Source organism: Bidens hawaiensis, unplaced genomic scaffold, assembly GCF_021521415.1.
Source record: "Bidens hawaiensis isolate Kalapana, Puna unplaced genomic scaffold, B.hawaiensis_p1.1 tig00025189_1, whole genome shotgun sequence".
NCBI classification, from domain to species: Eukaryota; Viridiplantae; Streptophyta; class Magnoliopsida; order Asterales; family Asteraceae; genus Bidens; species Bidens hawaiensis.
The window spans coordinates 49,860-76,971 of record NW_027494011.1 but is presented as its reverse complement, the minus strand read 5'-3'; the positions used below and the strand labels follow the sequence as shown (position 1 = coordinate 76,971).

Genomic DNA, 27,112 nt, shown 5'->3' with positions numbered 1-27,112 from the left:
TTTACATCATTCGTGAGTGTGGCTAACTCCCAGTGAGATAATTGTACGAGTTTTCAAGGTAAAATTATAAAAGTGCGCCCAACCAAATTGAAATTATGGTTCTACAAAACGTTCCATTTCGGTTTCTCACTTTTTGTTTTTCGTACGTTTCAGTTCGATCACGGGTTGATTTTTTGTGTTACGTTTAAGCTTAAAATGTTTAAGCCCGAAATAAGTTACTCAAAATAATGATCTCTCGGGCCTTGGCCCAAAAATAATGAATTTCCATAATAACTACTACAACAAATACTTTCAGTGCGGCTTGTTTTGAAGCATACATAAACTCAGTGTTGTAAAAATTCCGTCTTTATGGCGATTGATCATTGATTAGACTATATGGTATGGATGCCATTTTGATTCTTGCTTTACAGTGCCACGTTAGCGTCACATCCAGGGACGGCCCTCGGGGGTGGCTTGGTGGTCGACGGCCACAAGCCCGACACCTCGTTAGGCCCGAATTTTTTTTTTTTTGAAAAAAACTATATGTATTTTTATTAAAAACAATATGTATATATAATGTTTAAACACAATTACATAACCACTAGCTTGGTCTGGTGACATATAGGTATTACTTACAACCAAGAGGAAGAGGTTGTGGGTTCTAACCTCACTTGAGACATGTTTAATTCTTCTTTTATTCAAAAGTTTTTTACACAACTCAAATTATAACCAACCAAAGCCCATATAAAAATTAAACCGTTTAAACCCAACAAAATACTCCTTTTACTTAAGGTCCAAAAAATTTTTTGCCTTCGGCCCAAAAGTTTTTTTGCTTTCTCGAAGCCGGCCCTGGTCACATCATACCCTACTTTATTTCATTTTCTTCTACAGTATCATGGAAATTGACACCAATTTACCAATTCATCACTTTCCAAATAAAATAATAATATTTCTACTACTAATAAAATAATAATATTTATATTACTAAAATTAATTTAATATAACTAAAATTAAAAATAAATCACATTTATCAGTTAAACACAATGTCTTTCATAACCGAATTTTAGTGGTTAATGGTTGAAACTAATAACCGGATATAAGCCCAATTCTGAAAAAAAAAGAAGCCCAATTATGAAAAAAAAAAAAAAAAAAAAAAAAAAAGGTTTAATCATCATCCCCTTCATAAACGCAGCCATCATCTATTCATCTCCATACCTGTTTATTTGAAAAAAAATAATAACCTAAAATTATATACTGCCCGTCTCTATATTCTTCTTCCTTTATTATTTTTCTAAAAATTTCAACAAAAAACTATTGAATAATTGTGTAAGACTGCAAGGAAGAATCCTAGCGACATTTTGGGGTGGTGAATTTTCCATAAAATTCTCATCGCCGGGCGGCACCAACTAGCCCGGGGCGGTGTTTGCCGCCGGCACCGGTCGCCAGGCCAGCTCCTTAGCGGCAATCCGGCATCAATACCTGATAGCCTTAATCCTGATCAAATGTGGATTAATCCTGGTTGATCCCGATTAGTCCTGATAAATACCGATTAATCGTCAATCTCCACCCAATTGCCAGACTAGCGACTAGCGATTTTTACAAAACCGTATAAGCTGAACCGAACAAAACCGTAATTTACGATTTTCAGTTAAAAGAAAACTCAACCGTTCCATTATTACGACAACGACAACAACAACAGTAATTTTCTCGGTACGTCTATTCCATTTCATCCGGTGAACCCTTACTTAATTCCAGCTTCCGTGAACACTCATTCGAATGCACGACAATGCAATGAGTTAAAACTTGTTCAATTTAATGATCTAATTAGTAAACACTACCTACTCATCCAACATCTCACCATCACCCTAGTGAATCCCATCTAATTACATACAACTCTTACTGAACTTTCCCAACCAATGCCTTTATAACTGGCAGTTACGCGACAGTGATTGACACTGATCAAAAAATAGCCTATAGTAAACGAAAGTTCTAATATATATCTCAGGTCTAACGATAAATGAGTGTACCAATACTAAACTGGAACCCTGAAACTAAATGTTTGAGGCATGAATTAAACATGGGCCATTGACTCCTTACCACTCCACCGCACGCTCGTTGTTATGGTTTTCTCCATACGTTTATTCCATTTCATTTCGTTCTGTCACCATATCTTTCCGTTACAATTTCCGTTAAATCAGTTTATATCACATCATATCACACCTCATATATCAACTGGTCCCACCACCATTAGTCAGTTACACCTACACACCAAAGCAGTTAGTCAGTCAGTTAGTTACTAACCGTTTACACGTAACTCGAAACCGAACGCCATGGAAGGTCAAGGATCAACGTCAACACCGGGCGGCTGCTCCGGTGACGATAACAACAACAACAACAGCAATAGCAACAACCACCAGCTCGGCGGCAGTCCCGGTGACGACAACAACAACAGCAACAGCCGCCAGCTCGGCGACAGCGGCGGCAGGAGGCCTGCACGTAAGTCATCTCGCCGGCCACGTAGGACTATCGTTCCGGATCCACGGTTTGTAGTCGCACCGCCGCCTCGTGTCGATTATGAGAGCGCTTACTTTCACTCGTACGCGCACGTTGGAACTCATGAAGACATGATCAAGGTACGTACTCTTATTATTATTATTATTATTATTATTATTATTATTATTATTATTATTATTATGTTATTGTTGTGGTTTATTGTAAGTTAGTGTATCTAGAATGTGTAACAATGTGTGTAATAATAATAATGAGTAGAAGTATATGTTCTAGTAAGAGTATCAAAATATTATTGGTGTACAGTGAGTAGAAGTTTTTTCTGTGATTTATCTGCCTGCATTATTGATTTCTTTTATAATTAATCGGTGTTCTTTCTGTTGCTTCACATAGCGGTCAAAGTTCGTGTTTTGGGTTCATAAAATTTCTGCTATGTGGAGGATTTGTGATTTTAGATAACAGCTTGTTGTCACTGAAATCATGATGAATGTATTGGTGCAATTTAGTGTCCTGTAAAAATAAAAAAATGTATGCATCTAACAGTTAAGGATCCTTGTAACGGCTCTTTATTCTGCCAAGTATAACCTCAACTGTTAGATAATTTGTATTACATGTTCATAGTTTTGTTGTCATTATAATAATGAATGTAATTAGGATGTGTAACCATGTATGCACTATCAAATTATCAATAATAAGTATATGATCTTAGATTCTTGTTTTGTACATGAAGAGATGATCAAGGTACTTCTGCAATTCGTTGTTAATCTTATGCTTTTGGTATCCCTATCTCGTTTCTCGCCACATAGCAGTCAAAGTTCGTGTTTAGGGTTCATAAAATGTTCTGGTAATTGATTTGTGATTTCAGATAACAACTTGTTGGCATTGAAACCATAGTGTCCAGTAAAAAATTATGTTTCTAAAAATTTGTATCACATGTTCATAGTTTTGTTGTCATATACATAATGGGTATATTATCAATAATGAGTAAAATTATATGATCTATTAAGAGTATCAACAAGTTTCTTTGATTAAATTTGGTTATGCATAGCTGTAGACTGTACAATTTCAGGTATGACTTTTCAAGCAATATATAATTTTCTCCAGTGTTTTTGTCATAGTGTTGGTTTCTTGGCACTGAATTTGTAACCATGTGTGTATTAACAAAGATGCATAGAACTATATAGTTTTGGTTCTGCTTCTTGCATTAGGTATGAAGATTTCAGCATGTTGTGACTTGTGACAGTTGCTTGATCAAATCTGGCTATGTATAATTGTAGAGGATATACTTTGAGTTATGACTTTTTAACCAATAAATAATTCTAGATTACACAATTTCTGCATTTTGTACTTGTAGTTGTAGCAGTTTGGCATAATGTTGGATTCTTTACACTGCATTCTGCATGTCTAATTAATTTCATTCTGCAGGATCATGTGAGGACAGAAGCTTACAGGAATGCTATTATACATCATCAGAGTCTTATTGAAGGCAAAGTAAGAAAATACTCAAGTTTTTATAGTTTTAGAGCCTTGATCAGTTTTAATATTGAATTTCTATTAATAGTTTGAAATATTTAATTAAAGAACTTATCAGATTGTAGGATAACATGATGCTCTCTTGTGCTCATGTTACATTGAAGAAAGCACATGCATAATATAATTATTTAACATTTTGGTAAACCATAATATTATGGATGTGAGAGCAGTCTTGACTATTGTTTGCATTTTAACAGTGATATTAAGGTCATTTCAGCTTCTTTTGTTTGCCCATTTTAATATATTATGTTTATTTTAATTGCTTGTATTATAGGTTGTTTTAGATGTTGGCTGTGGTACAGGCATCCTCTCAATATTTTGTGCTCAAGCAGGAGCAAGACGAGTAAGTTTTTTGACGAGTGATTATATTTGAAATGATTAAATTCTTCAGGAGCTTTTATAAATTTTATGGCAAGAAATATTGTAACTTATAAACTTTTTTCTGCATTGACTATATTTTTACCAGGTTTATGCAGTGGATGCCAGTGATATAGCGAATCATGTATGTCTTGCCACTTCTAGCAGTTTGTATCATGCTGTTAATGACGTTTCCATCATATTTTAGTCTTATCTATATTCAAATATTGAAATAGGCAAAGGAAATTGTCAAGGCAAATAATCTCTCTGACATAATCCTTGTTTTACAAGAACGTATGGAGGCACATAAATTGTGATTATAAGTTTTTAAATTTTTTTGTCATCCAAATTTTGATATCATATTCTCTTAATGCAGCACGTTCAAATTGATGAAAAGGTTGATGTTATGGTTTCTGAGTGGATGGGTTATATGCTTTTCTATGAGGTGATTGTTTATTTATTATTCATTTCCCAAGTTATTAATCATATTTTTTTATCTATTATTTCTTTTATACTTTCCATTTTTTGTATTGTAGAGCATGCTTAGGAGTGTTATTGTTGCCAGAGACCGCTGGTTAAAACCTGGCGGCCTTATTCTTCCTTCAAATGCAATTGTATAGTTCACCTAATTTCTACATTATTGTCAACATTTATAGCTTTTTAAACAATATGATTAAGCTGATCTTTTATAAATTTTAATACTTTTTACTTGCATTTCTGCAGCTATACATGGCCCCTGTTACAAATCCCGATCGATATGCAGAAAGTGTTGATTTCTGGCGGAATGTCTATGGGATTGACAGTGAGTTAAAAAGATAAATCTGAGTTTAACTTACCAACCTCATGTATGTGTAATATTAATAATTTCATATATATTGCAGTGTCTCCAATAATGCAAGTAGCAAAACGTTGTGCGTTCGAGGTGCCATCTGTAGAGACAATCAGTGGAGAAAATGTTCTTACATGGCCTCATTTGGTACCTATTTTCAATTCTAGAAACTAATTTTATTTTCATATATTATAAATTTTGATTTTGGTGGAACCAGGTAAAGCATGTGGATTGTTATACAGTCACAGAAAAAGAAGCAGAATCAGTGACATCAAACTTTAAGTTTCAATCTATGATTGGAGGTAAAGTCCTTTGTTTATATTGTGATAACTTAATTTGGCAGTTGTTTGAATATTAATATTATTTTATTTCAGCTCCTTTCCATGGGTTTGCATTTCGGTTTGATGTTAAGTTTGGTGGACCCGAGCGCTTATAACTGTTGAGGAGTCAGCCGAAACAAAGCCTTCTGGTAGTTATCGGAGGAAACAAGCCAATCCTGATGATGTACTTGTACTTTCTACTGCACCCGAGGATCCTCCTACGCATTGGCAACAGGTGTATGCGACAAATCGGCCCATTCATAAGTAAACGGGCCAAAATGGCCACTTGGTTTATTCACTGTTTTTTGTACTGATTACTAATTTTTTTTTTTAAATTTTGACAGACGATGGTGTACTCCTATGATCCGATAGATGTGGAGCAGGATCATGTTATTGACAGCGGTGTTACAATAACACAATGCTTAGATAACTTTCGGTGCATTAATATTCATCTTGAATACAATTGAGTTACTCATTCTAAATAGTTTATAGAACCTTATTCTTTGCTAATATAACCGATAATACTTGTTTCGACATTTTCTGTTGCAGTGTGGATGGTCGTTCGTTTGTAAAGGAATCTGTGTTGCGGTGAGCATGTTAGAATCGACATTTTTGTCTGACTTTTGACAATGAAGAATAGTCTGTGCTTGTAGGTAAGTAGAAATGTGGTGAGTATTAACATTTTGTAACGGATTAATCGGTAGATAAAGATTTTGTTGTTTGTAAAACATAAAAGGAGACTCGCTGTCTCTTTGGGCGGCCGGATGTAAAGTTCAACACTTCAACTGATCATTCTGTTTCTGGGCCAGTAACTTTTCTTATGAAATCAAATCGATGTCTTTCTTATGAGTCAAACAAAGGAACAAAAGTATTAGTCTCGACCGGGAGAAGTGGTGTCAGTTTCATTTCGCTAATTTCTTTTTATAATCTTTGTTGTTTAGCTTTTCCCTTTTTCAGGCTACCTGCCTTTTGTAATTGGTTACTCTTTGTTTTTTTTTAATATATATGGCTTTTTAAAAAATAAAAATAAAATAAAAAATATATATATAGTTATCAATACATTTTTGTAATTATTTATTAAATTACACAATGTTTTTTTTTTCTTTTTATATTTTTTCAAATTTACCTATATTAAGGCGGGAACTCCAACTGCACACACACACTCACTTGTTTTAAATAAAGCCTGAACATATTCATGCTCATAATAATAATAATAATAATAATAATAATAATAATAATATCATCTTCTTCTTCAACCAACACATTCTGCATATAATCACACACACTCAATCACTGCAAACAACCAACACATATACATTCAATTCAATTCAATTCATTCTCTCTTCATTCCACCACACACACACACCAGTTCTTGACTCAAGATCTTCACAATTTTACGGTAACGCTTCGATCAAACCCTAATTACTTCGTTTATTATGATCTGTAATGCATAACTTATATTATTTGATCGGTTATTAAGTCTTGTTTCTGTTAATTTCAAGTAATTTGTGGTTAGAATGTTTGGAATTGAATGTAATTACTAATTAGGGTTTATGATCACGGATAATTAGGGTTTCACTGCTTCAAACTCTAAATTAGCAAAAGAATTGATACAAGAAACGATTCAACTCATAAATTAGAGATTAACCAATGGTCAACCAGTTCGGTTAGATACGTTTATTAGCCGGTTAACTGGTAATAACCTATTGAAATTAGCCTTATTAACATTACTTGTATAGACTTTTTATGTTCGGTTAACTGGTTTCGGTTTTTAATCGGTTACTAACTGGTTTCTACTGTACTGGCTAATACTGGTTTCTGTTTAGTTAACCGATTGTTGGTCAAGCGGTCAACCAGTTCGCTTCGGTTATTAACCTGTTAACCAGTAATAAGCTATTGAATTTAACCTTAACTTATTAAAATTTGCCTTATTGACATTAACTGCATTGGCTTATAATTGGTTAACCCGTTACAAATCGGTTCCTGTCTCAAAAGTCCAAACTGGATCCTAGAAACTGGTTTGAATCGGTTACTAACCGATTTCTACTGTAGCGGTTAATACTGGTTTCTGTTTGGTTAACCGGTTATTGGTCAAACGGTCAACTGGTTCGGTTCGGTTATTAACCTGTTAACCAGTAATAAGCTATTGAATTTAACCTTAACTTATTAAAATTAGCCTTATTAGCATTAACCGTATTGACTTATAATCGGTTAACCTGTTACAAATAGGTTCCTGTCTCAAAAGTCCAAACCGGATCCTAAAAATGGGTTTCAGTCAGCTACTAACCGGTTTCTACTGTACCGGTTGAATAATTGGTTTCGGTTTCCTGTCTTGGTTCGGTTAACTGGTTAAGATTTGCATCTCTATATTGGACTATATCTTTGACAAGGCAACATAATAATGAATAATGTAATAATGAACTTGTCTTTTGATGCAGTAAATTTGATTAAACTGTTTGTATAATGGAGAATAACGGATTGAATATTAACCGGCCACTTCTGTCGGTGAGGCGATTCTCGTCGATCTCATCCTCCCGGAAGATTGAAAACAGAAAGAATGAAAGTCAGATTCCGGTTAGATCTCCGATAGAATCTTGTAAAAGTGGATCAACATCAAAGACTAAGGTGAAGTCAGGAAGTGTTCCTTTCGGGTGGGAACACAGTCCAGGAAGGCCCAAGAGTGAAAACAATAAGCAGATTCAGATCGTTGGAAGCCCGAAGGTTCCTGCAGCGAGGTTGTTTAAGCGTAGGAATAAGATAAGTAAACCAGAATGTTCAAAATCAACCAAGAAACAAAGTTCTGGTTCTCCGAATGATGCTGAAGAAGATAATAATGATAGTGGTGAAGCGTATATAGATGCACTTGATACGCCTTCATCAGGCGGAACATCGTTCAATAATTGTAGTTCAAGTGGTTTAGGTGGAACTGGGTCGGATGTGAAGCCGTCTGGGCTCATTCGGGCCGACCTGAAAGTGAAGGATTTCATGTTGAGTCGGTTTCTTCCTGCTGCAAGAGCAATGGCTTCTGATGCACCTCAACTTACTCCCAAGAAAATAGCTGTTAAAGAGAAGAAATCAGTGAATATGGATAATAATCATAATGGTGAAGAAGATGATTATGACAGTGATTATGAGTACCGTGAACATGGACCTAAATCATCTAAGTTTTGTGGATTAATTCCACGTTTTCGCTCTGCTAATGGAGCGTGTATTAAGGCCAAATTACCGATTTTTTCTGCATGTAGAACTCAAGCAAGCTGTTCTTCGAGTTGTTCTTTCAGAGAAACTGTTAGTGAGGTATCTTAGAATCTTTTCTTACATAATCGGTTATTTAACTATTAATTTAACTAATAGATACTAATCAAATGTTTTTAATCTATTTATCTTAGCCTGCAAGGAGTGGTGAATATAAGCATAGATCATGGAGTAATGTTTTGAAGATAGAATCCAGTGAACCTGCAAACTTAGAAGGATCAAAGCTCTACAACCGTCTGCAAGGACCGTTGATTTCAGTTGATCACAGCGGGTCGATTCAATCTACTGTTTCGGAACAGAGTGATTCAAGCTCAAAGAAAAAGGGTACAAGCTTTAGAGAACTACTAGCTGATAAGAAGAAGATAAGTGAAATTACAGAAACAGACAGTCAAGATTCTATATTTGAGAAGACACTTTATGTCGATACTGTTTATGTAGCCGAATCTCCAAAAGAAAACTCAATGCCATCGTGTACAAAACCTCAATCCAGCTTCAGTGAACCTTTGGAGTCTGATGAATCAAAACATGATATGAAAACCAGTAAGTGCAAAGGTTTTGATTATGAATCAGAATGGTTTGATGATGATGTTAAAGGTAACCTGAAACTGAAAGGTTATGATACTAAGTCTTTCGAGAACCCTGCTCCACCGCCACTGCCAAAAAAACCATCAGACTCATGGTTGTGTCGCACACTGCCTTCTGTGTCTTCAAAAAAGGCGAATACTTTGTGGATCCCGATATAACCGTCTTTCGATACGGTTGCTAATGACCCAATAACCGAGGAAAACGACCAATTACCAAGTCCTCAAGAACAGGTGAATCCTGTGCCAGAGAGTTAAAGTTGTGTTTTTTTTAGCGTGCATACCATTTTTTAACCTTTTGAAAGTAAAAGGTGAAGAAATAAAGAAAAATGTACATTGTAGAGTTTGTTTCTAAACAAATGTGAGTTCTTGACATGTTATGTTGTTTTGTTCGTAAATCGTTTGTAAGCAAAGATATATAGTGATTTTATAGCTTTTATGTCTTTGTCCAGTTACATGTTTAGTTTAAAAAATCAGTAGATGTGACCCATTTGCTGGTAAATATTGCAATCAATATACAGACTACAATATATAGCCTTTGTAAGCAATACTAATATGGCCATAAATATAAAAATGCATCCAGCAGGTTCACTCTGTTGTACTACAAATATAGCTGTTGTGATTATAGTATCATTGCTAGAGCCTAGAAGATATAACAATTAAGTGTGACGTGCTGTTGCAAAACCGCCTACCCGCTATCTCATTAAATCATTAATGCATAAGTATTTTGAAAATATTGAACAATTCTCGTATATGGCTCTTGCATTCACCTAGCGCAGACTTAAGTGTTTTGAAGCGTCTTACACCTTTTAAAACCAAGACTGTGGTAAACAAACCTAGACATACCATAGCCCAACCATGCTGAAACATTGTAAAACGACCCGCCATAGTTTTTTTTTTTTTAATAATTATAATTACCGCTTTTTAATAAGCTAGTTCAAGTGCATTTTTGTCTTACAAAAGGGCGTTTTCGTCTTTTTTTTTTTAACGGAATTTGGTATAAACAAAACCAGATTCTTGATTTACCATTTGACAATCTTAAAAATTCCGGCAATCATATTGTTTATTTCGCATTGAATATCATAATAGCAACATACTCGATCGAGCTGCTCTTCACCCAAAATAGCTCCTTTGTGGTCAAGGGCTAACATAATAATCATGTGCTGGTGTAACTCTTTTTATTTACATCTTGTCATATTGTTTTAATGTTTTATTATACCGTAAGAATATGAAAACTTTTATCACAACTTGATCCATGATGAAACTAACAATGATGGCTCATTTGGTAAATTTTGCTATATCACTTCCATCATGATCCACATACACACACTTATACGACTATATCACACAACAATGCAACATAGATACTTATGATCTAACAAAAGTTGTTTGTAATGATGGTTAAATAGAGTGGTGATTAAGAAAAGGAGATTCTTGGAGTAGTGAAATGGAAAACAATAACTTACTTTTGTGAACAATAAGGAACTACTTTCAACCAATCTGATAATTATATCAGATTGGTTGAAAGTAGTTCCTTATTGTTCACAAAAGTAAGTTATTGTTTTCCATTTCACTACTCCAAGAATCTCCTTTTCTTAATCACCACTCTATTTATTCTTCCATTCAGTTGTTGTCTTCATTCGCTAAACATCTATCATTCTCTTCTTTTTACAATTTCCATATCCAATTTGTTGATTTAAGGAAGAAGCTTCTTCTGGAATACTACATTGTAGGTATGTCTCTCATTCTTCTAGTTATTATAGTTTTACTAGTTTGATGATTAATATTTAGATAATGGAATTAATTTGGAAATGAAAGAAACATAAGGCGTAGGGAAAGCGGATTGTATATGTATTTTTTGACAATAATGCTTTAAGTCAGTGTGTCGAACCTATATTCAAAATCAACATCATACTAGGATGATTATGGGGTGTAGTGTACCTAGGGCGTTCTTCGGGTTTTTTTGGGCTTTTTGCTAGGAAAAAATGACCCGATAACCGACCAATTTAAAGTTCTGGTTGGTTGGACTCAGATTGTTCGGGTTCGGGTTGGTTTGTTGGTTTTTTGCAATGTTTTAAAAACCGGTACTTTACTCGTATAGGATTTAGTTCAAAATTTGTACAAACGGTTGAACCGGAAGGTTCAACCGGGTTGAATAATTTACCTTTAATTCCATATAAATACAATTTAAACTCAAAAATAACCCAAAAGTACATTAATAAACATCACACTTGAACCAAATATCACACATGAACAATGGTCGAGTAAGATAGAAAGTTTGAACTTTGTATACGAAATTAGTCAATTACAAATAATGTAAATAAACCAACATTAGATTTGCATGAGACAAAATTGATTGATTAACGAATCGTCGTTAACTGTGTTTGCTCGTTTCAATTTTATCCGCTATGCTAAAAGTCATTTTTTAAAATATGGGTCGTAAAAAATATCAAAAATCTCTTGGATTTAAACCAGTTGCCGGTTTAAACCGGTATTTTTTTTAAAAACCGACGGTACGATGTTCTAGCAAACCGCCCAAAAATACCGGGTTCTAAATACCGGTTGTCTTATGAAAATCTGATATAACCGGTTCAACCGGCGGTATGTACCGGCTTTTAAAACATTGGTTTTTTGGGTTTAGACGTAAAATTGAAAAAAAATGTTTTCTACACAGTGTATCATCAAAATTCATTGTGCTCATAAAGAACTATCATTAAAATTCAAACATCTTTGACGATTTGATATGATAATGCTCAAAAGTCTCAAAAATTAATATTTCAAAATACTAATAACTCCAAACCAAAACGCATCTATAAGAAATAGACAATAAATGTTCGGATTGTTCAGTCGGGTCGGGTTGTTTGTTTTTTTTGTTGAAAAAAGCTGACCGGACCAATTTAAGGTTTGGGTTGTCGGGTTCGAGTATTCTCTATTTCGGGTTCGAGTGACTTTAGATTCGGGTAAGGTTTTGGGTTTTGGATAAAAATATCCGCCTAGGCGTACCTAGTGCCTTGGCTCGTAGCCGCATATAGGTGGGACATGTCATAGCACGTATCCTATTGCATGTGGGACATACCTAAACATGGAGTGTGTTGGAATTATGGTTTAAGGTTCATTTTTAACTTACTTTTATATTCTTAACAGCTCATTATCATAACAATATATTCTAGTTGAAGTCAAACATCAAAATTTTTCAATAGAAAAGAATAAATCTGTTTATTATTTATATTTTAGTTGTATGATATTTTAATGGCATTTGATAATTCTAATTCTTCTTTGAAAAAGTTGGAAATTACTTGATTTGTATTCAATTGAAAGATGGAAGAGAACACAACCCTTTATTACAGAACCAACGTTTTGACTTCTTTTTCAGAAATGATAATTTATATTCATTTATTTTTTAATTTTATATCCACCAACTATTTTTCTATGAGCATCAAGTTTCATTTGGTTATGGTTAAATGAAAAGTGAAGTGAAAGTTTGTATGGCATATTTAATGTGTATTGATATAAAGCAGTCTTGTTTTCATAGATTTATGCATTACTTGAGAAATATACCTCATTTGGACAACCCAAATACTTGTGTTGAAGCTTGAGATCTTTAAATGTGAAGATATTTGTGGTCATATGATTTTTGTATAACACATAAATTTTATTTTATGTAGTTGTAATGGAGCAGCTTCAACACTTTAGTCATGAGCATTTGTTACACCTGGTCCAATTGCAGCCTGACCACGACAACGAAAACTCTGACAAGGAAGATGAAGATGAAGATGAAGATGAATATAAAGATGATAGCGTGGTGGAAGGACCCCATGTTGTCAAGTGCGAGATGTGTGAGGAAGAGATCTATTCATTTCATATATGTTACTACTCCTGCAAAGAGTGTGACTATTCCCTACACAAATTCTGTGCGCAACTTCCTAAAACCCAACAAAACCACCCATTACATCCTGACCACGATCTTACCTTGGTGAGATATACCATGTACGATGATGAAAAATGGAAGTGTGCTATATGCCAACTTGAGAGAGAAAAAGGGTTCTACAAGTACTACTGTTCCACATATGAATTCCATATGGACATAATCTGTGCTACTATGTCCGAACAAAAGATGGAGCACCCAAGTCACCCTCACCAACTACAACGCTATTCGAGTAGGATGACATTAGGTTGTTGTAACGCTTGTGGTAATGAACATAGTGGAACCTTCTACCATTGTATCACTTGTTTTTGTTTCAGGATCCACTTGGACTGTGCTTTGCTTCCATCCAAATTACTTATCCAACAGTCTACAAATGGAAGTTTTAGTCATTCTCATTTACTTGCCATTGCCTATTCCTTTCCTTTTATTGAAATGATGGACAGATTCTTTCCCAAATGCAGAGTTTGTGAGAAAGATTTCGATTCTCACGGACTACTTAACAGTTCTTACTTGTGGCATTACAGATGCGAAAAATGCCGATATTACGTCCATGTTGATTGTGCGACTTCAAGGAAAGAGGCATTTATGACTTCTATCTTGATGCCTGCGGGTGAGAAATTATGCTTTTCTTTTTAATACTAGATATCGCGCTTGTCAATTTAAGTTTAACTTTTAATATGTGATTCACTAATTAGGTTGGGGCAAAACTCACAAAAATTTCAAAGACGAGGATCATCCTAATCTAATTCGCTGTCCATTTCCTGATGAGAGTGTCAACCTTCTAATGCACCATTTGATCAACAAAGGTGAATTAGTTATTAAAAGGAAGATTGATGGTGAAATGTTTTGTCATCCACACCCGCTGATTCTTTTTGACACGCTCCTTAATGTGCCAGTTCCTCTTCATGATCCCATGAAAAGTGTGGAACTACTATGTAATGGATGCTTGAGACCAATCACCGACGTGCCGTTTTACAAGTGTTCCCAACATCATTGTGATTTTGTTCTTCATGAGTGGTGCACTAGGCTACCCTCTCAAATACAAGACTATCACGGCCATCCAGAGCATACACTTGTTCTACTACCAAAGATCCCAGGAAAGTTTTTGGGTGTGTTTACATGTAAAATTTGTTTTTTATATTGCAACGGTTTCGCATATGGATGCAAGCATTGCAAATATTACGTGGGTATAAATTGTGGCTTCATACCTGATGAAATCACACATGACGCTCACCCTAATCATCTCCTCCTAAGAATTAAAGCTTCACCACATACAAATGATTGTAAGGCATGTCGGGGGTCGTGGAGGTGGAAAGATACTACGGGATTCCATTGTCCCACTTGTGATTTCTATCTGCATACGAAGTGTGCTTTGTTATTACCTCGAACAATTAGGCACAAGTACGATAAACATGCATTGAGTCTAAGATACTATCCAGCTGAGAACCATAGTGGCGAATACTTTTGTGAGATTTGTGAGGATAAATTAAACCCGAACCGGTGGTTCTATCATTGCAGCATGTGTGCGTCGTCTATGCACACTGCTTGCGCCCCTGTAAAACATCAATGTGAGCGCTCTGCAGATTACTGGTTAGAGGGATCTGTCTTTAGATATTTCAATGTTAAGTTTGGAGGAAGATATAAGACCAAAGAACACCCGCACCCTGTCACCTTTGTACAAGGGACGAATTATGATGGGCAATGCAATGTTTGTCATAAAAAATTACAACATGATATGATCTTTAAGTGCTTCACGTGCAAGTTTGCAAGTCATTATTGGTGTGTGAAAAACGCTATTGTCATCCATGAGGCTTAATTAGTTCCTCCTGCCTTTACCTTAATTTGTTCACGTGTCACGTGTAGCAGGTTAAATGTGTTGACCAAATTAGTTGTGGAACATGGGAAGATGGATATGTCGTGAAGATCGTGGGATGTTTGCAGATTTTATGTTTATGCATTAGTTTTTGACGTTTGTTACATGTTTCCTCTTTCTTGGTTAGCACTATCTTATTAATTTTATATTGTTATAATACAAATTTATACTATTATCTATTATCTAATAGATATAATTAAGAAGTTTGGTGACGCTAAGTCATCATTGTGTCATTTGACGACACCTTATTGATTTATTTATTTTGTTGTTTGTTTTTTAGTTTCAGTATCTTAACGAACATAAAGGAAGCTGACCGGATGCTAATTGTGTTTTTTTATTTTTAATTTAAGTGCTGTAGCAAACGTGACGGATTTCCGGCCAAATTCGCGTAAACTCAACGCCTCAATGCAAGGTCCGAAAACGTTCAAGTTTTACCAATGCCGTCTGACGCCATTCCAATGATCTACCTCAATTTTATGTCTTTTTTGGCTCCGGTACCATAACCGAAACCCACCGAATTCGTGTTGAGTTACCACCTAAATGCCCGGGACCAACGACGCTTGGGTTTTACTAGTCCGATCTTACCGACCAAATAATCGTCAATTTAAATATTTTATTTTTTTAATATGTTATTTGAATAACTTATTTTTTGGATTTTATTCCTTAAGTTTTACCAACAATGTCACTACCATAACGAACATAACAACACTGGCCGAATTCACGTCAAATAGTCGTTGTATCGCTCAACTTTTCCCTGGTTACAATGCTGGTGTTTTACGTGCTGCCCTGCGCAACGCGCGGGATACAACATTAGTTTAGTATAAATTACAAGTTTGGTGCTGCATTAGTTACGATTGGGCCGAGTGATGAAATGCTATTGGTTCATGCCATTTTTTTCTTTTTGTTTTCCGTTTCAATATCATAACAAATGTAATGGATACCCACCGAATTTGGGTCGACACTCCATCTAGGACCGACAACACTCGGCTTTTACCAACCGCACGGGTTTACCAACCCTTTTGTTATCGCTTGGTTTTTACCAATCGCACGTGTTTATCGACCCTTTTGTTTTAGTTCCAGTACCGTAATGAAGGTAACCGAAACTGACCGAATTTGCGTTCACTCACCGCCTCAACATCGGGTTTTACCAACATCCCGTTTTACTGACACATCATCGCAACGCTCGGGTTTTACTAACCTTTTTGCTATAGTTTCGGTATCGTAACAAATAAGAGTTTTGCTGCCGCAAGGGCCCATTGGGCCACTTGGCGGCACCTTATTGGTGCTAGACGTGTGTGTGTATATATATATATATTGTATTGTATTGTTTTGTTTTTGTTTTGGTTTTTGTTTCGGTCTACAACAAATGTAACAAAAACCAACCAAATGCCCATTCTGTTTTGTTTTTGTTTTTTTTTTAAGTTCTGGTACCGTAAAGTCCCTGGCGGAAATAGATTGAATTCACGTAGACTCACTGTGTTTTGTTTTAGTTCTAGTATTGTAACGTACGTAACGAAAACCGACCGATGCTCATTTTTTTGTTCAAGTTCTGGTACCATAATGAACGTGACTAAAATTGACCGAATTTGCGTAGGCTCACCTCCTAAACCCCAGGGATCGGCAACATGGGGTTTTACCCATGCTGGAGTTTTCCCGACCGATGCCAACCCATTGGTCCACCTCAATTTCTATAATTTTTTTTTGTTTTAGTCCTTGTATAGTGACGCACGTAACGAAACTGTCCGAATTTTTATTGACATATTGCCTCAACGCTTAGGTTTTACCATGGTCTTTATCGACCTGCCCGAGCGCAACGCGCCAGGTACATAGAACACTATTTTATATAATCAAACATGTGATTGTACACATTTGCATGTCGTTTTACACTAACAATAGAAGAAAGATATTAAATATTTTTTATTAACTTCTTTTAACATATATTTTGCACAATTTAAAGATTTTAATACATTGAAATCAGATGAAGGTAGAATAATAGGGTATTATTCCGGTTTTTAATAATCAACTAGTAGGTAGAATCCCCGCTCCCAAAACTCTTAAAAAAGAATTAAGGAGACAATCAAACAACCATAAATATCTACGACACATGACCATATATTAGTAAAATACCCCGCGCATTGCAGCTAGAATTTGGATTACGTTATGATATCGATACCATACTGTGTGACCCGTTAACCAAACAACCCAGCCATTTTACCACCTCTAGAGAATATTGAACATATGTGCAAGCTTCAATTTGTGTCCCCTTTCTAGATTCTAATTTAATTTTGAATTCTTGGATGGCTCTGCTTTCCTGGAGCTAAAAGCTTCTCTTAACCCTTATTTCTAGCTTTCTTCTATCCTTTTTATCTTTTGAATTCTGCAACCGCAAAACTCAATTTATTAAAAAACTTGGTACAAAACAGATGTAATTAATATAAGCCATTGCAGCTAAAATATGGTAATTTATGGCAATTGTGGTGTGGGGTATAGAATAGCAGTAGAGTTTGAATCCATTGCAACTTAAGAATGGTGGGGATTATCTATTTTTATAAGGATAATGATTGCTCCATCTAAGATCAATGGCCTCATGATGTGAAGAGTTACAATACAGTCTTGGATTCCTTTACTCTGATATATACAGTTAAATGGTTGCTCATGGATGGTATTAGGGCTGTCAAGTGACACGACACAAAAGCCCAACACGAAATTAACGGGTTTGGGTTTAGTCTAAACAGCTTTGAGTCAGTTTGGGTTGAACCTGCAAATTCGTTTAGCTAAACGGGGTCGAATTCAGTCAAGATGGCTAGTTCGCTGGTTGACCGGTTAAAACTTAGTTTCTATTTATTTTTTATAATATTTTTACAATGAGTTTTATGTAATAGATTAAATTAGTTTGGCATTTTATGTCAATATTTAAAACTAAAAAGAAAAGTAACATAATATTTTATAACTAAAATGAAAGAGTTTTATATGAATTTGTATGTTGTGTTGTAAAATGTAAAATGTAAAACGGGTCATGTTCGGGTTCACGTGTATTTCATGATTTTCGGGTTTGGGTCGTGTTCAGGTTCAGGTTCATATCAAATTTTCAGGCTTGTGTCGGGTTGGATCTGCAAACCCGCGAACACGACCCGTTTAGCCACCCTAGATCGTATAGAGTTGTTAAAAATGACCGCTAATTGTGTGTGGGAATCCATGTTAGTCATTGGTTGCATAATGACTGTTGTTGTTAGGATAAAACGGGTCAAAACCACGTTGAAATTTATACAGCCACCACTTAGCAAGAACCAACTACTAATCAGATCATTTTGAAACTACATATTGGTGAACCAAGGACTCATTTTGAAGTGGACTCAGGCAGAAAGATTTTATTATAAAGTAAAAAATGAAAATGCACCTTCACATGTGGTCCTTTAAAAATCCAGTATGTTGCTAGACCTGTTGTTTTATCAGCTTCTTTGCTGTCTCCGATCACCACCTGAATGTCAAAAATGATATATTATTGATGGTGTTGCCCAATATTCAAATGAATGAAACATACATGAAAATTATTAACTCCATCTACCTGACTTCATGTTTGTATCAAGGTAAGAAGAAACAGCTATACTGATGTGCTCATTCTAATTCCATCCTACCATCAAACCCATACCCTTAAGCAATAGCCCAAAACCCAATCAGCATGTTAATGAGTAAATGGGTAAAATTAAAAAAAGATGAAATGATAATTTACCTGCTAAAAATATCACTGATGTTTTTCTTAACTTTACAAAGGAGAACGTTTTTTTCATGTACCTGAAGCAAATATAGAAAAAGTAAAAATAAACAAAATTCAAGTTCTTTAATTTGACCAGTTTCACACACATATATATATTCAACCGTATAGGTTTCATTGCATTCATGTTCTTATTTTATTGATAAAGAAAGCATCAAATGGGGCAAAAACAGAGGAATATACATACTAAATTCAAAAGGGTTTTAAAAAAAAGTATATGTCCATGGTATTCAGAAATCTAAAAGATTTCACTACAAATTAATCAACTCCCTTGTGCAAACCCAAATGTGGATACCTGCTAGATATAATATTCATCATAATCATTAGTTGTCTCCACCTGCAAACATCAAAACCAACTCACTTTCTATTCAAACAGAACCATTTTTATGATGGAAACAACGAAGCAGGTTATAAGTACCTTGACATATAAACTATCCATACCTAGTTATGTCCTCTATACCTCCTGATAACCCAAGAATGATCAATTTTGTAATACCTAAAGCAATTTTATGTTTCGACAATTTAATTTAATGATAATGAACTTTGCAAACCCGAGAACACGTTAATAACCTACCATATAATAGCCGCTATTGCCAAACTAATATTTACTCATGGTTGTCAACTGCAATACCTCTTCCAATCAGCATTGTTTTGATCTCAATCCATGTTTTGACTACAATTGCTATTGGAAAGTTTTATCCAACCATGTAAATAATAATTTTCTAATTTATGTGCATTTTAAAAAGTTGTTTAAACAATGGTAGCAGTATTGTTTTGATCATAAAACAATTTCAAAACTGAGTTTGTAAAGTAAAGAGTTTGGCTTTAAAAAGTCAACCATTCTAATTGGAGAGTTACTGCCCATGAAAGTAAGTATAATTTAAATTCTAATTTGAATAATAAAAGAAATTATATATGTTTTCATTATAATCGGATTACATTAATATAACTTAAATGGATACAAAAATGAATCTTTCTATTAACAAATGATAAGCTCACCTTAAAATAAACATAGAGGTAGGGTTCCATGAGAAACCGAGAATGCTGCTCGAAATTCTGAGTAGGTTCTGACTGGAAGCTTTAGTCCAATAAAATATTCAATATAAATGAATCTATCAGCGAGCAACCTCTGTCCTTGAACTTTGAAAACAATGAGAATAGTTAGTATTCATATACATTCCTGATCAATTTACCTAATTGAATCTAATGACATTTGACATGCATATGGCCGTAAGTGATCTCTCTAATGACATTTGACATGCATCTCAATGTAAAATCGCATCTAACAAAGCTGAATGTCTCCCGAAAATGTATAATTATAAATTTAAGATGAATAGTTCATCTACGAGAACCAGATCACTTACGGCCAGTAGTATTTACATCATTCGTGAGTGTGGCTAACGATAATTGTACGAGTTTTCAAGGTAAAATTATAAAAGTGCGCCCAACCAAATTGAAATTATGGTTCTACAAAACGTTCCATTTCGGTTTCTCACTTTTTGTTTTTCGTACGTTTCAGTTCGATCACGGGTTGATTTTTTGTGTTACGTTTAAGCTCAAAATGTTTAAGCCCGAAATAAGTTACTCAAAATAATGATCTCTCGGGCCTTGGCCCAAAAATAATGAATTTCCATAATAACTACTACAACAAATACTTTCAGTGCGGCTTGTTTTGAAGCATACATAAACTCAGTGTTGTAAAAATTCCGTCTTTATGGCGATTGATCATTGATTAGACTATATGGTATGGATGCCATTTTGATTCTTGCTTTACAGTGCCACGTTAGCGTCACATCCAGGGACGGCCCTCGGGGGTGGCTTGGTGGTCGACGGCCACAAGCCCGACACCTCGTTAGGCCCGAATTTTTTTTTTTTGAAAAAAACTATATGTATTTTTATTAAAAACAATATGTATATATAATGTTTAAACACAATTACATAACCACTAGCTTGGTCTGGTGACATATAGGTATTACTTACAACCAAGAGGAAGAGGTTGTGGGTTCTAACCTCACTTGAGACATGTTTAATTCTTCTTTTATTCAAAAGTTTTTTACACAACCCAAATTATAACCAACCAAAGCCCATATAAAAATTAAACCGTTTAAACCCAACAAAATACTCCTTTTACTTAAGGTACAAAAATTTTTTTGCCTTCGGCCCAAAAGTTTTTTTGCTTTCTCGAAGCCGGCCCTGGTCACATCATACCCTACTTTATTTCATTTTCTTCTACAATATCATGGAAATTGACACCAATTTACCAATTCATCACTTTCCAAATAAAATAATAATATTTCTACTACTAATAAAATAATAATATTTATATTACTAAAATTAATTTAATATAACTAAAATTAAAAATAAATCACATTTATCAGTTAAACACAATGTCTTTCATAACCGAATTTTAGTGGTTAATGGTTGAAACTAATAACTGGATATAAGCCCAATTCTGAAAAAAAAAAAGAAGCCCAATTATGAAAAAAAAAACAAAAAAAAAAGTTTAATCATCATCCCCTTCATAAACGCAGCCATCATCTATTCATCTCCATACCTGTTTATTCGAAAAAAAATAATAACCTAAAATTATATACTGCCCGTCTCTATATTCTTCTTCCTCTATTATTTTTCTAAAAATTTCAACAAAAAACTATTGAATAATTGTGTAAGACTGCAAGGAAGAATCCTAGCGACATTTTGGGGTGGTGAATTTTCCATAAAATTCTCATCGCCGGGCGGCACCAACTAGCCCGGGGCGGTGTTTGCTGCCGGCACCGGTCGCCAGGCCAGCTCCTTAGCGGCAATCCGGCATCAATACCTGATAGCCTTAATCCTGATCAAATGTGGATTAATCCTGGTTGATCCCGATTAGTCCTGATAAATACCGATTAATCGTCAATCTCCACCCAATTGCCAGACTAGCGACTAGCGATTTTTACAAAACCGTATAAGCTGAACCGAACAAAACCGTAATTTACGATTTTCAGTTAAAAGAAAACTCAACCGTTCCATTATTACGACAACGACAACAACAACAGTAATTTTCTCGGTACGTCTATTCCATTTCATCCGGTGAACCCTTACTTAATTCCAGCTTCCGTGAACACTCATTCGAATGCACGACAATGCAATGAGTTAAAACTTGTTCAATTTAATGATCTAATTAGTAAACACTACCTACTCATCCAACATCTCACCATCACCCTAGTGAATCCCATCTAATTACATACAACTCTTACTGAACTTTCCCAACCAATGCCTTTATAACTGGCAGTTACGCGACAGTGATTGACACTGATCAAAAAATAGCCTATAGTAAACGAAAGTTCTAATATATATCTCAGGTCTAACGATAAATGAGTGTACCAATACTAAACTGGAACCCTGAAACTAAATGTTTAAGGCATGAATTAAACATGGGCCATTGACTCCTTACCACTCCACCGCACGCTCGTTGTTATGGTTTTCTCCATACGTTTATTCCATTTCATTTCGTTCTCACCATATCTTTCCGTTACAATTTCCGTTAAATCAGTTTATATCACATCATATCACACCTCATATATCAACTGGTCCCACCACCATTAGTCAGTTACACCTACACACCAAAGCAGTTAGTCAGTCAGTTAGTTACTAACCGTTTACATGTAACTCGAAACCGAACGCCATGGAAGGTCAAGGATCAACGTCAACACCGGGCGGCAGCTCCGGTGACGATAACAACAACAACAACAGCAATAGCAACAACCACCAGCTCGGTGGCAGTCCCGGTGACGACAACAACAACAGCAACAGCCGCCAGCTCTGCGACAGCGGCGGCGGCGGCAGGAGGCCTGCACGTAAGTCATCTCGCCGGCCACGTAGGACTATCGTTCCGGATCCACGGTTTGTAGTCGCACCGCCGCCTCGTGTCGATTATGAGAGCGCTTACTTTCACTCGTACGCGCACGTTGGAACTCATGAAGACATGATCAAGGTACGTACTCTTATTATTATTATTATTATTATTATTATTATTATTATTATTATTATTATTATGTTATTGTTGTGGTTTATTGTAAGTTAGTGTATCTAGAATGTGTAACAATGTGTGTAATAATAATAATGAGTAGAAGTATATGTTCTAGTAAGAGTATCAAAATATTATTGGTGTACAGTGAGTAGAAGTTTTTTCTGTGATTTATCTGCCTGCATTATTGATTTCTTTTATGATTAATCGGTGTTCTTTCTGTTGCTTCACATAGCGGTCAAAGTTCGTGTTTTGGGTTCATAAAATTTCTGCTATGTGGAGGATTTGTGATTTTAGATAACAGCTTGTTGTCACTGAAATCATGATGAATGTATTGGTGCAATTTAGTGTCCTGTAAAAATAAAAAAATGTATGCATCTAACAGTTAAGGATCCTTGTAACGGCTCTTTATTCTGCCAAGTATAACCTCAACTGTTAGATAATTTGTATTACATGTTCATAGTTTTGTTGTCATTATAATAATGAATGTAATTAGGATGTGTAACCATGTATGCACTATCAAATTATCAATAATAAGTATATGATCTTAGATTCTTGTTTTGTACATGAAGAGATGATCAAGGTACTTCTGCAATTCGTTGTTAATCTTATGCTTTTGGTATCCCTATCTCGTTTCTCGCCACATAGCAGTCAAAGTTCGTGTTTAGGGTTCATAAAATGTTCTGGTAATTGATTTGTGATTTCAGATAACAACTTGTTGGCATTGAAACCATAGTGTCCAGTAAAAAATTATGTTTCTAAAAATTTGTATCACATGTTCATAGTTTTGTTGTCATATAAATAATGGGTATATTATCAATAATGAGTAAAATTATATGATCTATTAAGAGTATCAACAAGTTTCTTTGATTAAATTTGGTTATGCATAGCTGTAGACTGTACAATTTCAGGTATGACTTTTCAAGCAATATATAATTTTCTCCAGTGTTTTTGTCATAGTGTTGGTTTCTTGGCACTGAATTTGTAACCATGTGTGTATTAACAAAGATGCATAGAACTATATAGTTTTGGTTCTGCTTCTTGCATTAGGTATGAAGATTTCAGCATGTTGTGACTTGTGACAGTTGCTTGATCAAATCTGGCTATGTATAATTGTAGAGGATATACTTTGAGTTATGACTTTTTAACCAATAAATAATTCTAGATTACACAATTTCTGCATTTTGTACTTGTAGTTGTAGCAGTTTGGCATAATGTTGGATTCTTTACACTGCATTCTGCATGTCTAATTAATTTCATTCTGCAGGATCATGTGAGGACAGAAGCTTACAGGAATGCTATTATACATCATCAGAGTCTTATTGAAGGCAAAGTAAGAAAATACTCAAGTTTTTATAGTTTTAGAGCCTTGATCAGTTTTAATATTGAATTTCTATTAATAGTTTGAAATATTTAATTAAAGAACTTATCAGATTGTAGGATAACATGATGCTCTCTTGTGCTCATGTTACATTGAAGAAAGCACATGCATAATATAATTATTTAACATTTTGGTAAACCATAATATTATGGATGTGAGAGCAGTCTTGACTATTGTTTGCATTTTAACAGTGATATTAAGGTCATTTCAGCTTCTTTTGTTTGCCCATTTTAATATATTATGTTTATTTTAATTGCTTGTATTATAGGTTGTTTTAGATGTTGGCTGTGGTACAGGCATCCTCTCAATATTTTGTGCTCAAGCAGGAGCAAGACGAGTAAGTTTTTTGACGAGTGATTATATTTGAAATGATTAAATTCTTCAGGAGCTTTTATAAATTTTATGGCAAGAAATATTGTAACTTATAAACTTTTTTCTGCATTGACTATATTTTTACCAGGTTTATGCAGTGGATGCCAGTGATATAGCGAATCATGTATGTCTTGCCACTTCTAGCAGTTTGTATCATGCTGTTAATGACGTTTCCATCATATTTTAGTCTTATCTATATTCAAATATTGAAATAGGCAAAGGAAATTGTCAAGGCAAATAATCTCTCTGACATAATCGTTGTTTTACAAGAACGTATGGAGGCACATAAATTGTGATTATAAGTTTTTAAATTTTTTTGTCATCCAAATTTTGATATCATATTCTCTTAATGCAGCACGTTCAAATTGATGAAAAGGTTGATGTTATGGTTTCTGAGTGGATGGGTTATATGCTTTTCTATGAGGTGATTGTTTATTTATTATTCATTTCCCAAGTTATTAATCATATTTTTTTATCTATTATTTCTTTTATACTTTCCATTTTTTGTATTGTAGAGCATGCTTAGGAGTGTTATTGTTGCCAGAGACCGCTGGTTAAAACCTGGCGGCCTTATTCTTCCTTCAAATGCAATTGTATAGTTCACCTAATTTCTACATTATTGTCAACATTTATAGCTTTTAAACAATATGATTAAGCTGATCTTTTATAAATTTTAATACTTTTTACTTGCATTTCTGCAGCTATACATGGCCCCTGTTACAAATCCCGATCGATATGCAGAAAGTGTTGATTTCTGGCGGAATGTCTATGGGATTGACAGTGAGTTAAAAAGATAAATCTGAGTTTAACTTACCAACCTCATGTATGTGTAATATTAATAATTTCATATATATTGCAGTGTCTCCAATAATGCAAGTAGCAAAACGTTGTGCGTTCGAGGTGCCATCTGTAGAGACAATCAGTGGAGAAAATGTTCTTACATGGCCTCATTTGGTACCTATTTTCAATTCTAGAAACTAATATTATTTTCATATATTATAAATTTTGATTTTGGTGGAACCAGGTAAAGCATGTGGATTGTTATACAGTCACAGAAAAAGAAGCAGAATCAGTGACATCAAACTTTAAGTTTCAATCTATGATTGGAGGTAAAGTCCTTTGTTTATATTGTGATAACTTAATTTGGCAGTTGTTTGAATATTAATATTATTTTATTTCAGCTCCTTTCCATGGGTTTGCATTTCGGTTTGATGTTAAGTTTGGTGGACCCGAGCGCTTATAACTGTTGAGGAGTCAGCTGAAACAAAGCCTTCTGGTAGTTATCGGAGGAAACAAGCCAATCCTGATGATGTACTTGTACTTTCTACTGCACCCGAGGATCCTCCTACGCATTGGCAACAGGTGTATGCGACAAATCGGCCCATTCATAAGTAAACGGGCCAAAATGGCCACTTGGTTTATTCACTGTTTTTTGTACTGATTACTAATTTTTTTTTTTTAAATTTTGACAGACGATGGTGTACTCCTATGATCCGATAGATGTGGAGCAGGATCATGTTATTGACAGCGGTGTTACAATAACACAATGCTTAGATAACTTTCGGTGCATTAATATTCATCTTGAATACAAGTGAGTTACTCATTCTAAATAGTTTATAGAACCTTATTCTTTGCTAATATAACCGATAATACTTGTTTCGACATTTTCTGTTGCAGTGTGGATGGTCGTTCGTTTGTAAAGGAATCTGTGTTGCGGTGAGCATGTTAGAATTGACATTTTTGTCTGACTTTTGACAATGAAGAATAGTCTGTGCTTGTAGGTAAGTAGAAATGTGGTGAGTATTAACATTTTGTAACGGATTAATCGGTAGATAAAGATTTTGTTGTTTGTAAAACATAAAAGGAGACTCGCTGTCTCTTTGGGCGGCCGGATGTAAAGTTCAACACTTCAACTGATCATTCTGTTTCTGGGCCAGTAACTTTTCTTTACACAATATTAGAAAAACTTACTGTACTGAATTTTTTTTTTTTTAAATTCTAAAATAGAAGTTAGTGTATTTTATTCATAGGATCTATTTAAAGAACTTATTTTCGTAATTAACATGTCAATACACTAATACTTCAGGTCAAATATTATTCACTAGTACAGCTTCTGTTGGGTTTCTTTAATTTCAAAAGTCAAATTTTCTTGAAGCCCAAGATAAAGACTATCTAGATGAACTTGGTTTAAACTTCATTTTTGTCTAGACTCTAGTCACTTTCCATCACTCACTTCTTAAAAAAAAAAAAAAAAATTCACTTTTTTCAACATAGTCCGGCCTGAGTGGTGGTGGGGCCGCATTGCGGTCGCGATACCGCTTAACTGAGAAAGTCGCCGTTCAAAAAAAAAAAGCAACAAAAGATAATGTAATAAATTGGCAAATTTAAAAAAAGTTATACGTGGTCCGGAAGTCAGTT

At 34.8% G+C, this 27,112-nt stretch overlaps 2 pseudogenes; both read left to right on the top strand.

The window, feature by feature from the left end:
• The first annotated feature begins 2,309 nt into the window (after positions 1-2,309).
• On the top strand, positions 2,310-6,118 carry LOC143571085 (putative protein arginine N-methyltransferase 6; annotated as a pseudogene).
• Positions 6,119-22,599: 16,481 nt separating this feature from the next.
• LOC143571084 (putative protein arginine N-methyltransferase 6) lies at positions 22,600-26,414 on the top strand (annotated as a pseudogene).
• Positions 26,415-27,112: the final 698 nt, after the last annotated feature.